Below are 12,426 nucleotides of genomic sequence, written 5' to 3' on the forward strand. Positions count from 1 at the left end.
GCATTTTTCTGAGATGGAAGTCCATAGATCTCAAGAGATTTGCAAAACGTTCATAACAGAACAGTTAAGACTCACTAAAAAGTTCTTTCCTAGTGTTTTCATTTCTTCATTATTCTTCACAATATTGCCTTACTCTAAAAATACTCCATCTTAATGGAGGGCTTGATGGCTCATCCAACCAGTTGGTGGACAGAATATGGACCCAGATCCTGGTTTTTCTAGGAAGAACAAAGTAAGACTCACTGAACACTGCCAGTTCTTTTTAAAAATTATTCTGTATTTTTATGGGCAACACAAGCAAATGATACAAACTTCAAGAAGGTTTAGTGTGGAAAACAAGCCTCCCTCTCAATAGCTTCCCCCAGAGTTTCTTGTGTACCCTTCCAGTGCTATCCTATGCGTATACAGGGATATAAATATGTGTATGTATTTTTAAAGAAATGACAGCATAATTTACTCAATATATTCCTTGATTTTTCACTTAGAAGTATATCTTAGAAATCCTTCCATATCCATACATATACGAATCTTCCTCATTCTCTTTAATGGTAGCATAACATTCTATTGTATTGTTGTGTCATGCTTTCTTTGACCAATTCCCTATTGATGGATATTTAAGTTGTTTCCAACCTTTTCCTAATCAAATAAAGCTGTGATTAATATCTTTGAATGTATGTCATTTTGCCCATGGGTGTGAGTGTTGGATCAATTCTTAGAATGTAATCATTTGTTATGTATTGGGTAGCTTTGTTAGATATTCTCAAATTCCATTCATAGAGGCTGTGCTACCTATTCCCTATTCTCCCACCAGCAGTGTATGAGACCATGAGTTTCCCTGCTCACATCTTTGACAATGCTGTTAAACTTTGACAAACCAATGGGTTGAAAAATGGTATCTTGTTTTAGTTTTAGTTTCTATTTATATCTCTCATTATTATCTAATTTTTCATTAATAGTCTGACCGCATGCCAGAGTTCCATATAGAACTTGGCGCTAAAGTGCTTATACAGGGGCTGAATCGTTAGTAAAGCCCTGTTTTGGCATTCTGTTACAAGCAGAACCATTGGAAATAAGGAGACATGCGCATTTTTCAATTATATTCCACTGATGCCCTATTAATAGCATCATCAACACAGATGAAGGACTGCATCCTTACTGCTAAGGATGCATTTAAAGAGATAGCTCATTTAATCTATGCCTCGTTCAAGAGTGGTCTTTATAGGCAGGGCGGAGTGGCTCATGCCTGTACTGCCAGCACTGTGGGAGGCCGAGGAGGATGGATCACTAGAGGTCAGGAGTTCCAGACCAGCCTGGCCAACATGATGAAACCCCATCTCTACTAAAAATACAAAAATTACCTGGGCGTGGTGGCACACGCCTGTAGTCCCCGCTACTCAGGAGACTGAGGCAGGAGAATCACTTGAACCCGGCAGGCAGGGGTTGCAGTGAGCCGAGATCACACCAATGACCTCCAGCCTGGGCCGCAGAGCAAGACTCCTTCTCAAAAAAAAAAAAAACAAACAAACAAACAAAAAATGTGGTCTTTATAAAGGAAAACTAATTAGACAATCAGATTTTGCTCTATTTGGTATTATATAATTCTTTAATCTACCTCCTTTTCTGCTCTTTTATATGCTAGTGGCACCACCACCACCAACAACCACAACAACAACAACAACAAAAAAAACATGTTAAAGTACAAGACATTTTAAGTATATGTTAGAAATTTAAGTGTAGCTTTCCAATTCAAAAACAGTCTCGTTTCTCTTTCTATTTTCTTTTCTTTTGGAACAGTATTAAGTACATTAAAAATACAATACTTGGATATTTTGTACTAAATGTAACAGGTTCTATAAAAGACATTCTTTTGCATATAGTCTGTACCTGGACAATATTGTTTCTTATGTGACAAATCTGACACTGCTATAAATGAATTCAAGTCTGAAAAGACACTGAGAATGAAATCTTTATGTGCACTATAATATTTGTTAAATTCAGACCAATAGCTGGAGAGGTAAAAAATAAGTATTGCTAATTATTGTATCTAATTTATTTTTATAAGACACCAATTAGGAAGAAAAGAGGTAATTAGATGAGTCTTCAACTGATGCAAATGTAATAATCCCAGACAATCCTTTAAATCACAAAGGACCTGAGGCCTCTTTTATCATTAGTTAATGTTAATCTCTCTGGATAGCCATTAATTATTGGGAAAATTTGTTGCTATTTAAGGTCTATCAGAAAATAAAAACTGCAAGAAGAGGGGAAAAAATATCTCCCTACTCCATGACCAAGATATATGTGTGTGGATCTCTCTCTCTCTCTCTCACGCACACACACACACACATACACAAACAAACACACATACACACACATAAATGTTATTATCATATACTTTCAACAGGACCGGTACTTATATTTCCTGAAAATAATAATTTTATTTCAACAGTTTAGATGAAAGCAATATAGTTCCTTGCCAGTACAAATAATATTTATTCTAAAGCACAGATTATATGACTGGTACTCAAAATTTGCTGTGATTACTTCAGAACTGTGCTAAAGTAAGCAAGATAGTTTCTTGAATATTGAGGCCTTATGAGTATATTAATGTTTTTCTCTAATGGTTAGTACCCCGGAGAGGGTATACAGCAAAGTTCTTCATAAAAGTTACTTAGTTATCATTTTGGTAATATTGTGTTTCCTGGGATAAAAATCAGTTGAAAATATCAATGTCTGAAATTAGTAAAATGAAAAAACTAATTATGTCATGTTAGGAATTCATTTAAAATGATTTAATGTTGCTTTTCAATATTCTAAGGCTAAAGAGAGTTTACATTTTAAGTTGTAACGAATTTTTGGAACTTCCAGTGTATTAGGTAGCTGACTGGAGAAACATCAGAAATAATAATAATAAATTTTTAGAAAATGACATTAGGTTCACTCATGGCACTCATCTTCTTTCACCCATAAAATAACTCTAATGTTATTTAAAAATGAGAACATGATGCATCTTAGCAGCTTATTAGATTAATTTGGGATCTAAAGGTCCTAATTCCATGTTTGGCATGTAAAATGTAAGTTCAAATTAATGAATATTTATTGTGATTCTACAATGTGCAGAAAAAAATGCTAGTTTGTTTCCCTAAAAGGGCTTATAATTTAGTTTGAAAAGGTCCCAGGGTGAAAAAGAATCAGTTCATTGAAATAATAATTAGAAGAAACTGAAAGAAAATCAGCTACCATCATCACTGAAGTGTCAAAAATCTTAGGCCAAATAACAAAAAATTACATTTCCTTGAAAACCTTTTACACCTAGTGAAAATCTTGTGAGGTGAGAAGCTTCCATGGGTTCACCAGAACTAGCTCATACTGGCTATGAGAGCTAATTTTTAAATTTTCAGAAATTTTGTTGAGACAATTGTGAAAGACAGATATTATTAAAACTTAAATTACATAAACTTACAATTAAATACATTGTATTAAAAATAAAGGTAACGAATAACCCAAACTCATTACTTCCCAATTATTTTGCTAAATTTTTCTGTGATCCATTTTCTTGACTTTGTTAATATCTCTTTTATCGGTGTGGTGAAAATGTTATGTGATGACGTGCTACTGCGCATCTCTTCCCAACTCTGCATTCAGTGATGTCACACTGGTGGCTTGAAATCAGCCATGGTGGGAGTATTTACACCATGGAAGTTGGTAAATGCTACAAATCACAGCTTGTTGTTTCAGAGAGGCAGTTGCTAAATACTTATCAGCACACAGTTTCCTATACAGCACACCAGGCTGGAATTCTAGGTCTGAAGAAAACTTGAAATTAAATACAAAATATCTCATCAGGCAGGTGAGTAGGGTGTCTTTGAGAGCGCTTTGGGAAAGGAAATTGGGGAAGATAGGTCATATTCCAGATGAGTTATTCAGAGTTCATGATCTCTACTAGGGTATACCTGCAGTTATTTCTTGAAAGATGTACATGACATGGCTTTTCTCCAGAAGCCCAGGGGTCTACGTTGTGTTGTCTGATTGGAGTTAATTTCACACAATTTTTATCACTACTGATACTTCAAATACCATAAGGTCTGCCAGGTCATATGCCCCAAACAGCAGGGCTAATTTCATCATACCCTTGATCTTCTGCAGAGCTTTTTCCTGCTCTGAGCCCCATTAAAGCTGGAAGATATTAATGTCACCCAATACATAAGTCATAGCATTATTCCAAGGTGTGAGCATATTCCAGGTGCCTCCAGAACCCAAAAAGACCTGTAAGGTGCCATGCTCCTTCGTGGTGTGGGGGGCAAAATGAAAAAAATTTTTATGGTTGAGGGGATGTCATGACATACCCTATGATACTGAAGTTCTAAACCTTTTGTTGATTTTGTGGCAGTCCCTTGATTTTTCACAGGGTTTATCTCCCGCTTTCTGAAACGGATGTATCTTAACATTTGGAAATGCTGTAGGCACTTTTTGCTTAACCAGTCAGATTGACAATAGAGTAGACCATCAGGATGTTCTCTGGGATGTGTAGCTGATCTAGGTCTCTTTGGACTATTTTAGGATGGAGGACAGGAGAATTAATGTATCCATGAGGTACGACTGTAAATGCATTCTGTTGCATGCTCCAAGGAAATATAAACTTTTCTGATCCTCTTTTCTAATAGGGAATAGAAAAGAATGCATTCTGCAGATCAACAGCTGTATACAACGCACCTGAGATGATGTTCATTTGCTCTAGCAATTTTACTTCATCTGTCATAAGCAGCTGATGTTGGAGCTACTATTTGGTTGAGTTTGTGATAGTCTACTTTTATCTTCCAGGATCTGTCCAGGTTTTACAAGGACTAGAATGCTGACATAAGTGGAGATATGATGGGGACTATCATCCCTGCATCCTTTAGGTCTTCCAGGGTGGCATTAATTTCTTCCATTCCCCCCACCCCAAATTAGTTATTGGTTTTGATTTACAATCTTTGATGTGGGAGATAAAATTTTAGAAAGTTCCGCTTGGCCTTTCTCACTATAATAGCTCTCATCCCGGAGGTTGTGCCAACTACTAAGGATGTCCATTTCAATTATACTTTTGGGGCCAAGAAAATGATCACTGAGTGGATCTGTAGACCACGTGAACAACTGTCATCCAGATCTGGGCTATGATTCCATTTATTACCTGACCTCCGTTTGCCCCCTCTAACAGGGAGCTCATAATGAGGCTTCAGCTATGCAGGTATCAATGTCAACTTGGATTCTGTGTTCAACAGTCCTCAAAATGTTTGGATATTACTCCTTCTCCAGTGTACATTTACCTAAGCAAATGGCTACAGGCCCCTCTAGGGATGGACTGGGGGAATCATTACTGATGCACTTTGCATAGTGTTGCACGGTCCTTCCTTCCAATGACTTACCTCTCCTTCAATCAAGAGATTCTGGTTCCAAAAACTGACTGAAGTCCAGGAACTTTTACTGGGGTGACTGTGCTCAGCCACCTAATCATCTATGTCTGATTTCATTTGATTTTGTGAATTGAGCAGCTGCCTTCTGTTTTTTCCCTAGTAGTGCTGTGTTCTGTTAAACATCATCATTACTCTTTGAAGGTCAGGGCTCCTTGGCTCTTGCTCCAAACTTGTTGCTCATCCCTACAATTATATCAACTTGGCTTTTGATGGTTATAGCACTGCCACCTAGCTTCTCATGTATCAGGGCCCTATTAGTCCCATTTCTATACTTTACCATCACCACTGGCCAACGGAGGATTGCCACCATAAAATATTTTGTGTGGTGTTTGTTCCCACTCACCATCACATTTCTGATTGCCTTGGTAAATGGTGTATCCACTTAGTCCTCCAAATAAATGCAGTCCTCCAGCAGGTTTTCTGTTCTTATGTATATCCACTCTAGCATTCCCACTTCTGCCATATAGTCCGTCAATATCTGCAATGGCAATTCTGATCTTTCCACCTAACTTAAGGTGAATCATTGCTTTTTCCATGTTTGGAAAAGGATTCTTGCCAAGGAGCTAAATCCTCTGTCCTGGAAGAGTGTTCCCGAATCAATAAACTCTCCCTTATTCAACTCATGCCAGTACATGTTAGCTGGGAACTGCAGCTCCTTTGAGGTAAGAGTTCTTTTCCTCCCTTATCAGACAAGCATTTCCTTGGACAGGTCATGATATGTCTTAACCCTAGTTATTCACCTAGTGACCAGAAGAGTGATGAGGACGGACCCTGGGTAGGAGAGGGGGGCATATGTTGTCTTATGTGGGAGACACTCTGCATCATCTTCCACCAAGTTGGGAGAGCTAACCTTCTACAGGGAAGACAGGCCAGAGGGTTCAGGGAATCTGGGGATTTAAAATGTTAAGCATATGAACCTAGTTTCCAGGGTCCTATTCTTTTGCAGCTAAGATCATGAAATTGGCAGAGCAGATCTGGTTATTTTAAAAGTTTATTTTCTTCGGATCTCTGCTGCTACTTTTAAAATTAAGTCCCAGGCCCGGTCTTCAGTTTTCTCTGCTCTATCTGAAGAAGATGAGAGAGTTCCTTTAAAAGCATAACCAGGCCCTCTGGCTTTCATACTTGGTTGTCAATTAATCACCTTAAAGTTATTCTTTCCACCACATTTCTTAAATGTCTGAATCATAGCATCAGCTAGTACATTCGTTTCCATTAGTATACCATCCCATTTCTCCAGAGTGAAAGTTTTAACAATGGTACTGCTACCTCATGCCAAAGGCTTTTTGTGTTCCACCCACAACCAGTGATGGAATTCTTTTCACCAGTTGTGTGGCAGATGATCTAGTTCCTAAGTCTACTCAGCATTTGCTTTCTCTGTTCTGGCACCAACTGTTGTAGATTGGGTACCTTGGGAAGTAGACTCTGAGACAAAGTTTACAGTGCAAGAAAGTTATTAGAAATCAACACCCTTGGAAAAAAAAAGATTAGGAAAAGAGAGAAGTTAAACTGTGTTTTAGAATCAATGGCGGTCTCACCTGACCCTACAAGGAGTTCTAAAGCTTGGATAACTCTTTGGAGTTATCATGAGTCAAAGTGAGATGGTCAGACCTTCAGACCTCCTCTTCAATCTGTCATTAGGTGTGGGCTGCCCTGGTAAGAGAGTATGACCTTGGACAAGGCAGCTCTCTGAAGGCACCTCTGAAGATGGCTAACAGCTGAGGGCTGTCTGTCAGTAATATTCCCAGAGGCTGGCCAGAGAGAATGGAGAGGATTTCTTTTCTTAAGGAGAATCTAGGTGGCACAGCACAGCGTACATCAACTATAATAGAAAAATGTCTTTGATAATTTCTAGATTTCTAACTTTCAATACCTGTAAAACTGCCTGGAGATGATGAATGTGGTAAACAATTGCAAATATTGTTTAATGATCCACTACAACAGCCCCCCGTCTTATTCACAGGGGAAACATTCCAAGACCCCCAGTGGATGCCTGAAACCGCAGGTAGACTACCAAATCCCATATACACAAGGTTTTTTTCCTATAACTACATGCCTATGATAAAGCTTAATTTATAAATTAGACACAGTAAGAGATTAGAAACAATAATTAATAATAAAATAGAACAAATATGACAGTATCCTGTAATAAAAGTTATGAGAATGTCGTCTCTCTCTCTCTCTCTCTCTTTCTCTTTTTGTCTGTCTCAAAATATCTCAGAGTGTGCATCAACTATAACAGAAAAATATCTTTGATAATTTTTAGATTTCTAACTTTCAATACCTGTAAAACTGCCTGGAGATGATGAATGTGGTAAACAATTACAAATATTGTTTAATGATCCACTATTACTCACCTGTTTTCTGGCTTCAATCAACTACAGGTAATTGAAATTGAGGAAAGCAAAGCATATGACATTGGCATTTCTGTAGGTCAAAATGATTGAATATTAACAATGACATACTATCCAATCTAATAGAATACATGGGGAATGAACTTGTATTAGATATGTGGTCATATTTAAATGTTCATGCATTCTAAAATGATCTATCAAATACCTTTACCTCCCACACAACCCCTACACTCCTATTCTCCTGATTTTGGTTATATGCATTAAAAACTCTGTTATTAAAACATCTGATGTCGAGGTTGCAGTGAACCAAGATTGTGCCACTGCACTCCAGCCTGAGCAATAGAGTGAGACTCCGTCACAAAAATAAAAAATAAAAAATCTGATGTCACCCAAAACATTGATACAATGAAGCCTCATGAATGCAATGGGAATGTATCTACTTCTATTTACCACATTCATTCTACCTCTGAATCTCGAATTGTGTTTCTCCCATTACCTAGAATGCTTCTCTCTGCACTATCCCACACCCTAACCCAACAACAATAACAATATCCTTCTCCAAACCCACCTCTTCCTTGTAGCCCCTTCTGATGACACCAGGTTTGTCACAGCTTTCCAGCATTTCTCCAGCATTAAAGGCCAGTTCATCACAATCTAGGATTTAATGATGGTGTGGTGTACTTTATGAAAGGATTCCATTTCTTGGAGATTACTTTTGTTTCACCAGCTAGGTGAGCATTCCTTGAAATCAGAGTTTGTAACATTTATTTTCTCTGTTTTACCCACATCCCTAGCACCCACATGAGCCTGAAGATTTCAACTCATGGGTTTTAAAGACCTTCGAATCTGTATATTTTCTATTTACTTACCTTAATTGTCCCTTCAAAGTTATATATACAGAAATTAATTAAATCATTCATAAGTACTCAAAAACCCAAGGAAGAAAATTAAGGGTCTGTCAAGATATTCTTGGAAGGTATGAAAAAGCTGAAGGGAGAAGAAAAGCTGTTAACACCCAGAGAGCAGAAGCTATAAATTTGGCTTCCTGATTCCCCCTCTCGTAGAACTCCACTTTCCTTAACAACACTTTTCATTGCTTCTGTGTCACCTTTAATTGGTTTCTGTTCCACCCCTGCTAATTTACAAGCTCCATGAGGACAGGAACCATGTCTGCTTTGCTCATCATCATATTTCTGGTGCCTAGCTCATAATGTATGCTCAATAAATATTTATTGAAACAATTATTAAAGGCAGTAACAATGAATATCACTTGATGAAAGGAAAACAGGTATGCCTTCAGCTCCAGGGACTTCTAACTACCAAACCCTGTCGCTCTCCAATGCTCCAACATGGGCTTCTTTTATCCTGTCATATTTTCTCATCTGGAAAGATCCCTAATGGGTAAATACCCTGAATCCCTACTCCCTGCCATGAAAATGCATCTCTCACTCTTCTGGGCAAATTTTTAGAGTAGAGGATTTGTCCTCACTCCAGAGGCTCACTCTCCTATGGCTGAGTCTGCTACCTGGACCCACCACATCCATCCATAAGTCCATCATCTTCAAAAAAATAAGTACATGTACCAGAAGTGACACCTCCAAATTGACACCACAAACTTTAAATGCCCCTAAGGAACACTTGCGCATATTCTGCCCTGAAGATCGCCCTCTGGACACACCTTCCCTAAACTGACACTCACACTTGACCTAAATATTGGAAGTGGTTTCTTGCATTAACTACTCAATACAGGATTATCATACGTATAAGCTCATTCTCTTCCTTTATTTCCCTCCAGTTTTCCTCCACCTATCCACCTATCCCTCCCTTAACGTTATTCTCGAACTCAGGCTTATGGTGTGTGTGAGTGTGTGTGTTGTGTGTATGTGTGTAAACTGAATTATGGAGTGTGGAAGAGTTTGTGGCATGGCAGAATGGAGAAGAGACAGTATCAAAGGGAAAGAAAATAAAATCATTCCAACATTTCATTCTGCACTTACAAGTTATGTATTGCTGCATAACAAATCACCCAACACTTAGAGGTTTAAAACAATAGCAACCATTTATTTTGCTCACAAATAGGAAATCTTGGCAGGGCTTGGCAGTGTCATTTGTCTCTAATGCACATGGCATCAGCTGGGGCAGCTCACCTAGGGGCTCCACTTCCAAGATGGCTCATTCACACATGACAAGTTAGTGCTGGCTGCCAGCTGGGAGCTCAGCTATGGCTGAGGGTGGGGGAAGCAGGGCTGTTGGACTCCTCACAGCATGGTGGCTGAACTCCAAGAGCAAATATCCCAAACCTAATGAATTATGTTTGGATATTATTAAATAATTTAGCTGAGAAGCCCAAGTATTGCCAGATCCTTTTTCTGTTCTTCATTTATAAATAGCTTATTTCCAAAAGGATTTGAGGCAGAAGCTCTCTATTTAAGGTAGACACCATAACCTTTAAACATAATTCTTACACTACGGCCGGACACGGTGGCTCACGCCTGTAATCCCAACACTTTGGGAGGCCGAGGTGGGCAGATCGCGAGGTCAGGAGATCGAGACCATCCTGGCCAACATGGTGAAACCTCGTCTCTACTAAAATACAAAAAATTAGCCGTACATGGTGGTGCCTGCCTGTACTCCCAGCTACTTGGGAGACTGAGGCAGGGGAATCGCTCGAACCCAGGAGGTGGAGATTGAGCTGAGATCGTGCCATTGCTCTCCAGCCTGGCGACAGAATGAGACTCCATCTCAAAAAAAAAAATTCTTACACTCTGGATTTCAAGAGATGGTCTACATTTTTGAGAAACAAAAAAGGTATGTGCATGGTATGAGGAGGCATCCCATTTGCATGTTGTATGTGAGCAAAAATATACATAGCTGTGTGTTTTTACACGTGTGCAACCTGTGTGTGTGGGCATGTATGTACATAAGTGTGTCTACCTGTGTTGGTGACACTGTGTGCATGTGTTAGCATGTGTATTTGTGTGTCTGTATGGTGTGTAGCTTCCATAAGGATATCACTCTTTTATTGTTAGTTTTCGTTTTTTGGGGGGGGTTATTTTTGTTTTTGAGATGGGGTCTCACTCTGTAGCCAGGCTGGAGTGCAGTGGTGTGATCTTGGCTCACTGCAACCTCCGCCTCCCAGGTTCAAGTGATTCTCCTGCCTCAGCCTCCTGAGTAGCTGGGACTACAGGTGCACACCATCATGCCCAGCTAATTTTTGTATTTTTAGTAGAGATGGGGTTTCACCATGTTGACCAAGATGGTCTCAATCTCTTGACCTGGTGATCTGCCCGCCTCAGCCTCCCAAAGTACTGGGATTACAGGCGTGAGCCACTGCGCCTGGCCTTATTGTTAGTTTTTCAATGATTTGGAGAGTTGCTGCAAGACTGACTAAATAACATGATACTTTTTAAAAGAAAATTTGGTACTATATGCAAATATAACAAACTGTAAATGTAATTATATTTTTAGCTACATGTATGTGGCACAAGCCATCGCACTTTCTCCAAGTGGCCTCTTCATTTACAAAACTGAATAAGGAGGCTTACCTAAGCCAATATCTTTCAAATGGTGTAGTTTGAAAAGTTCTATAGATTTTTCTGATAAAACGTAAGACGTGCTGTAAAGTAATCTACTGAATTTTCCCTGACAATTATGATTCATTCCTTAATACTTATACTTAGGACTACCTGGGAAGAATTCTTCTGAATGAATCATTTTTTCCTGGCTCAAATGAACCAGTAAAAAATAATGCAGCATATATTTAACTTAAAAAAATATATATAGGTTTCCAAGGAATGGATTGCAAGACCATTCTAACCTTGATGTCTAATAATGCCAAACTTTATTTCTGTGGTGCATGATACATTTTCAAAGTTATCTTTTGCTTATTATTGTTATTTACACACAGTAGGTGGAGCCAAGATGGCCGAATAGGAATAGCTCCGGTCTACAGCTCCCAGCCTGAGCAACACAGAAGATGGGTGATTTCTGCATTTCTGTTTGAGGTACCGGTTTCATCTCACTAGGGAGTGCCAAAAAGTGGGTGCAGGACAGTCGGTGAAGCGCACTGTGTGCGAGCCGAAGCAGGGCGAGGCATTGCCTCACTCAGGAAGCGCAAGGGGTCAGGGAGTTCCCTTTCCTAGTCAAAGAAAGGGGTAACAGACGGCACCTGGAAAATCGGGTCAGTCCCACCCTAATACTGCGCTTTTCCAACAGGCCTGGAAAACGGCACACTAGGAGATTGTGTCCCGCACCTGACTCGGAGGGTCCTATGCCCACGGAGTCTCGCTGATTGCTAGCACAGCAGTCTGAGATCAAGCTGCAAGGCGGCAGTGAGGCTAGGGGAGGGGCACCCGCCATTGCTCAGGCTTGCTTAGGTAAACAAAGCAGCCAGGAAGCTCGAACTGGGTGGAGCCCACCACAGCTCAAGGAGGCCTGCCTGCCTCTGTAGGCTCCACCTCTGGGGGCAGGGCACAGACAAACAAAAATTCAGCAGGAACCTCTGCAGACTTAAATGTCCCTGTCTGACTGACAGCTTTGAAGAGAGTAGTGGTTCTCCCAGCACACAGCTGGAGATCTGAGAACAGGCAGACTGCCTCCTAAAGTGGGTCCCTCACCCCCGA

This window comes from Symphalangus syndactylus, chromosome X (assembly GCF_028878055.3).
Source record: "Symphalangus syndactylus isolate Jambi chromosome X, NHGRI_mSymSyn1-v2.1_pri, whole genome shotgun sequence".
NCBI classification, from domain to species: Eukaryota; Metazoa; Chordata; class Mammalia; order Primates; family Hylobatidae; genus Symphalangus; species Symphalangus syndactylus.